A 6,845-nucleotide genomic window follows, 5' to 3' on the forward strand; every position below is an offset into this window, starting at 1 on the left:
TTCTTCCTCTAGAATTTGTGCAAGTTTCTGGTCAGCAAGGATGTTTGTGAAGCAAGTACCATTTTGGTGAATCCAATTGGTATGAAACTTATACAACATCTTTATATGATCAAATCATGAAGCCTTGCCAAACTTGAGCTCAAGTGGCCACACCATTTGAGTGCATCATCCAAATCTCATTTCTGGACCATTTTGGTCAGTTGCAAAGCAACTATGACTTATCTTGATCCAATTCTTCTCCAAGTTACCAGGATGAAAGTCCTTCTTTACCTCAACCTCGCAGACAACTCCATTGGATCCAAAACCCTTCATGTTGATCACTAGTGCTCACCCAAGTTTACTGCAGTAAACTTCAGAGGGTTCTTACCGTTTAACCAGATCACTTTTAACCGAGCTACCACCGGAGTTGAAGCCTACACTGGATGAACTTACCACTAGACAACATGTTCAAGCCTCTCTCCCCCGCTACATGCCAGTGCACGCGGTGACCGCATTAATGGCATCACTGTGCACGCGCTCTGTGTGCAGTGGCGGCGCCCAGTGGCTGTTTGTGCTTCGGCCCCTCCTCCTCTCGTCGTCTTCGCACGCGTGAGCGTGTCCAACAGCTAGCCTGCATCGTCGCCGTCCCCCTGGACCCCTCTCCCCCTCCGGCAGCTTCCTCACCGACGCCCACCGACGCTCGCCGCCGAACGCCCACGGGAGCATAGTGCCACGACATGTTTTAATGGTGCTCGGCCTCTTCCTCTGCTCTCCGGCGTCGCCTACCCCCCCATGAGCTCTGAATCAATAGCTCGTCTTGTTCCGGCGCCCTCCCATGCTCGCTGGCCGTCGCCAGAGGCTCGGCCGGTCGTGCCCGGCGGCACCCGAGCCCATCTCCCTCGCCCTCCCGAGCACCTCACCAGCCTCCACTCGCTCCACTACGCCTCCCCAGCCCCTCGTTTGAGCTCGAGGAGCTCTCCTGCCCTCCCCTCCCCGCCATGGCCGCCGTTCGGCTCTGCTCAAATTCGAGCGAGTCAACGCCTCTCCCTCCACGTCTCCACCCCAAGAAGCACGCCCAGACCCCGGCGAACCTCTCCCTGTCCTCTTTTCCTCGCCGGAGCTACCGTGGCCACGCGCCCAAGTCTCGGCCGCCGCCTTCGTCCTCGGCCGCAGCTAGCCGCCCTCGTCTCGCTCCATCCTGGCACTGCTGCGGGGTCCAGGAGGATGCGGCACTTCTCCCCGCTCTCGCCGGTGTCCTCACTGCGGCGGGAGGTAGCCGGAGTTGGCCGGGCTGGCGCTGGCCTCGCTGCTGCCTTGCCCCTCCTATGCTCTGCGTGCGCGTCGGGGAAGAGACGGAGAAGGAGGAAGGAGAGAGCAGGATAAGGCGGGCCCCGCATGTCATCCTCTACCCGTTGACCCACCTGGTCCACGTGGATAAGTGACGGGCCCCACCCGCGTGGGAACCGCCCGTCAGCGACCCTGGAGCCCAGCCCCGCCCCTGCTGACTGGATTAAGTGGAGGCGTAAACACTTGAGTACGTTTTCGTTTCTAGAAAGTGTATTTTCCCTCTGCTTCGGCCAAAGTACGTTTCCCCTTTCTGAAAGCGTATTTCCTTCTTCTTTTATCGGGAGTGCGTTTTCCTGTTCAGAAAGCGTATTTCTGATTTTGCGCCTCTGCCTTATCCACTCAGGGACCTGTTTGCTGAAGAAATATTCACAGATTGGTTCTTCTTCTTCCACACCTTATAGCTCCGCAACCGTAACTCCGAATGAGGTGATTCCAAAGCCCACTTCTTCATTCTCACCATGTTTTGACATTCTGAAATGCCCATTTTGCCCTTGCCCTTAATCAGCCCCTTCCGAGAGAGATCTGTTTCCCGCGATTCGTTCCGCGAGCTTCTCGCACTTTCTCCCGGTGATTTCTTCCACCCCAGGCAAGCCACACCCTCCATTTGCATGATTGCAATGCAGTGACATGGTTTATTCATTTGAACTTGTTTAAAATATTGTGTTAGCTATGTATGATTTGTTCATGGCATTTCTCGGAGTATTGTTTGATCTTGATATTGCCATGATATTGCTTGGAGTTCCAGGATTAATATTTTGATGATTATGTGGATGAAATGTGCCTTTGGATTCTTAGTGGCTATTATGTTTATTCCTCATGATGGTATCTGGTATTATTTTGGAGTATTACTTTGGATATCCTGCTGCCTTTGGATTATTAGTGGTTAGTATGCTTATTTTCTTGATGCTAGTTGATGTTCGGTTACTTGGAGTATTATTTTCGGAGATGATGTGTACATGTGGATCTTAGCCGAATAGCTTTATTCTTGTTATTGGAGTAGTAGGACTATTGTTTTCCTATTCATGATGATAGTAGTGTTGTGCTACCCTTGGAGTATTTTCAGATGATGAGATTATGCTTGGATTATTTGTTGGATATTGCTGTGACTTGGATTATAGGTTGATAGATGATATCGGAGTATCAGTCATTACTATTATATTTTGGGGTTAAATTCCGTCATTTAGTTGGTCAGGTGCCACCGAACCGGGCTTTTTCCAGTGCAACCACATTTGCCTTTTATGGGAAGGCCCTAATGCGGTCTATTGTCGTGCCTCTCGTCGGTGCCTCCAACTAGGGAAGGTTATGGGCATGCTTACCCTGGCCCGGTAAGCAGACATAACCTTGTGTGCCCATTGTTGTTGTTATGGATCCGGTCCCCGTGAGGGACGTTTTCGCCACGACGGTGGTCGTTGTGTCTTTGGTAGACACGGGGCCACCCAGGACTAGCCCAGTGGGGAGTGAGTCGGAGTGGCCGGGAGAGTGTCATGGCAGTAGATCGGTTTTGTCGGAACGCCATTGGTCCACCCGAATGGGAGTGCGAGGCCATGGGTTCTGTGGTGTGGGTAAAGTACGCTACCTTTGCAGAGTGTGTGTAATTAAATCTATCGATAGCCGCGTCCTCGATCATGGGCATGGGTTCGTACTAGGTCCCACCGTTCGATCAACACTCACATGACGGAATGACTTATAGGTGATATATATATATATATGTTGATATTTTGAGCAGTACAGATTGGCAGGATGTTGATGATGATGTTGGAGACCAAGTGTTGGTCATGGTAGTGATCGCCGGAAAGATCACCGTTTGAGACCAAGTGTTGGTCATGGTTGTGATCGCCGGAATGATCACCGTTTGGTTTTGATCACGAGGTGATCGAGATGGTTTATTGCTTGGTCGGTTAGCCAAGAGAGAGATGGTTATGGAGATCTGAGATGGTTATTTATCAGTATTGTATTAGTTTCATCTCATGCTTAGTAGTTGCTTCATCATGGTAGTTGTTAATTAATTAACCTGTTAATGCTATGTTATTGTCTTGCCTTGATGTTTATGGTTGTTGTGAGCTTGCAAGTACATTCGATGTACTGACCTGGCTTGTCATGCCAGATTGCAGGTGCTGCCGTGATTGCTTGATTGTTTGTTGAGGTGTCCGTTCGTGCGAGCTAGATCGTGTCCCAACTAGAGTCCCTGCGGAGTGGAGTTCGCCACCTTCGTCGTTGTTTCGCTGCTAGAAGTTTTCTGCTGCTACAAGTTGTTCTGCGTCTAGCATAGAGCAAGTGTAGTATCGTAGGCGTAGTGTCGCCATGCTGATGTGATCATTGTAACATCAGACCCGTGTAATTATTATTCTTGTAATAAGAGCTTATTTGTTCTATGTCAAGCAGTGCCATATTCCAGAGACTTCTCCTCGATCTCTGGGCTGGAATACGGGGCGTTCTGGTTTCTCTGAGCCGGGTGCCACAATATGAGATGTTCCAAGGACTGAAATTGGGATTTCAGGCTAGTGCCCACGTCAAGAGGTATGAGACCTCTGACAAGTTTCTTAAGCCTGCAAACTAAGGAGAAAAGCTCAATTGTTGAGCATGTGCTCAGATTGTATGAGTACTACAATCGCTTGAATCGAGTGGGAGTTAATCTTCCAGATGAGATAGTGATGGTTCTCCAAAGTCACTGCCACCAAGCTACTAGATCTTCGTGATGAACTATAACATATCAGGGATAGATATGATGATCCTAGAGCTATTCGCGACACCACGAAAGTAGAAATCAAATAGGAGCATCAATTGTTGATGGTTAGTAAAACCACTAGTTTCAAGAAGGGCAAGGGCAAGAAAGGGATACTTCATGAAACGGCAAATCAGTTGCTGCTCTAGTGAAGAAACCCAAGGTTGAACCCAAACCCGAGACTAAGTGCTTCTGAAATAAGGGGAACGGTCACTGAAGCAGAACTACCCTAGATACTTGGTAGATGAGAAGGCTGGCAAGGCCGACAGAAGTATATTGGATATACATTATAATGTGTACTTTACTAGTACCCGTAGTAGCACCAGGGTATTAAAATACCGGTTCGGTTGCTAAGTGTTAGTAACTCGAAATAAAAAGCTACAGAATAAACGGAGACTAGCTGAAGGTGAGATGACGATATGTGTTGGAAGTGTTTCCAAGGTTGATGTGATCAAGCATCGCATGCTCCCTCTACCATCGAGATTGGTGTCAAACCTAAATAATTGTTATTTGGTGTTTGCGTTGAGCATAGACATGATTGGATTATGTTTATCGCAAGACAGTTATTCATTTAAGGAGAATAATGGTTACTCTGTTTATTTGAATAATACCTTCGATGGTCTTGCACCTAAAATGAATGGTTTATTGAATCTCGATCGAAGTGATACACATGTTCATGCCAAAAGATATAAGATAGTAATGATAGTACCACATACTTGTGGCACTGCCATTTGAGTCATATTGGTATAAAACGCATGAAGAAGATCCACGTTGATGGATCTTTGGACTCACTCATTTTTTGAAATGTTTGAGACATGCGAACCATGTCTGTTGGTTTATACGCATGAAGAAACTCCATGCAGATGGATCGTTTGGACTCACTTGATTTTGAATCACTTGAGACATGCAAATCATACCACATGGGCAAGATGACTGCTGGTAGAGCAGTTATTTGGAATAGCTCCAAGTAGCGCATGGTAGCTGCATCTACAAGATGACATAGAGATTTGTAAAGCACACACGGATCTGAAAGGTTCAGACCCGTTGACTAATAACCTCTCTCACAAGCGAGATATGATCAAAACCCATCGGTGTTGGATTCATTACAATCACATAGTGATGTGAACTAGATTATTGACTCTAGTGCAAGTGGGAGACTGTTGGAAATATGCCCTAGAGGCAATAATAAAAGGGTTATTATTGTATTTCCTTGTTCATGATAATTGTCTATTGTTCATGCTATAATTGTATTAACTGGAAACCGTAATACATGTGTGAATACATAGACCACAACATGTCCCTAGTGAGCCTCTAGTTGACTAGCTCGTTGATCAATAGATGGTTATGGTTTCCTGACCATGGACATTAGATGTCATTGATAACGGGATCACATCATTAGGAGAATGATGTGATGGACCCAATCCTAAGCATAGCAAAAAATCGTGTAGTTCATTTGCTAGAAGCTTTTCTAATGTCAAGTATCATTTCCTTAGACCATGATATTGTGCAACTCCTGGATACCGTAGGAATGCTTTGGGTGTACCAAACGTCACAATGTAACTGGGTGGCTATAAAGGTGCACTACAGGTATCTCCGAAAGTGTCTGTTGGGTTGGCATGAATCGAGACTGGGATTTGTCACTCCGTATGACGGAAAGGTATCTCTGGGCCCACTCGGTAATGCATCATCATAATGAGCTCAATGTGACTAAGTAGTTAGTTGCGGGATCATGCATTACGAAACGAATAAAGTGACTTGCCGGTAACGAGATTGAACGAGGTATTGGGATACCGACGATCGAATCTCGGGCAAGTAACGTACCGATTGACAAAGGGAATTGTATACAGGATTGATTGAATCCCTGACATCGTGGGACATGTGGGAGCCAACATGGGTATCCAGATCCCGCTGTTGGTTATTGGCCAGAGAGCTGTCTCGGTCATGTCTGCATGATTCCCGAACCCGTAGGGTCTACACACTTAAGGTTTGGTGACACTAGAGTTGTTATGGGAATTAGTGTGCAGTTACCAAATGTTGTTCGGAGTCCCGGATGAGATCCCGGACATCACGAGGAGTTCCGGAATGGTCCTGAGGTAAAGATTTATATATGGGAAGTCCTATTTTGGCCACCGGAAAATGTTCGGGATTTTTTGGTATTGTACCGGGAAGGTTCTAGAAGGTTCTAGAGTGGGGCCCACCTGCATGGGGGGACCCACATGAACGTGGGTAGTGGGGGCAAGGCCCCACACCCCTGGTCAAGGCGCACCAAGATCCCCCCTTAGAAGGAATAAGATCATATCCCGAAGGGGTAAGATCAAGATCCCTAAAAAAGGGGGATAACAATCGGTGGGGAAGGGAAATGATGGGATTTCTTTCCCCCACCTTTGCCAACGCCCCAATGGACTTGGAGGGCAAGAAACCAGCCCCCTCCACCCCTATATATAGTGGGGAGGCGCATGGGAGCCGCAGCCCTTCCGCTGGCGCAGCCCTCTCCCTCCCCAACACCTCCTCCTCCTCCGTAGTGCTTGGTGAAGCCCTGCCGGAGAACTGCAAGCTCCACCACCACGTTGTCATGCTGTCGGAGCTCTCCATCAACTTCTCCTCTCCCCTTGCTGGATCAAGAAGGAGGAGACGTCCCTGGGCTGTACGTGTGTTGAACGCGGAGGCGCCGTTGTTCGGCGCTTAGATCGGAATCAACCATGATCTGAATCGCTGCGAGTACGACTCCTTCATCCGCGTTCTGGTAACGCTTCCGCATCGCGATCTTCAAGGGTATGAAGATGCACTCCCCTCTCTC

General features: G+C 48.0%; 1 long non-coding RNA gene across 1 annotated transcript; it reads left to right on the plus strand.

Moving 5' to 3' along the window:
- The first annotated feature begins 1,669 nt into the window (after positions 1 to 1,669).
- LOC141025416 (uncharacterized) lies at positions 1,670 to 2,036 on the plus strand. The gene is made up of 2 exons (XR_012186885.1): positions 1,670 to 1,752; positions 1,832 to 2,036. It is a non-coding gene; the product is annotated as an uncharacterized lncRNA (long non-coding RNA).
- Positions 2,037 to 6,845: the final 4,809 nt, after the last annotated feature.

This window comes from Aegilops tauschii, chromosome 6 (assembly GCF_002575655.3).
Source record: "Aegilops tauschii subsp. strangulata cultivar AL8/78 chromosome 6, Aet v6.0, whole genome shotgun sequence".
NCBI classification, from domain to species: domain Eukaryota; kingdom Viridiplantae; phylum Streptophyta; class Magnoliopsida; order Poales; family Poaceae; genus Aegilops; species Aegilops tauschii.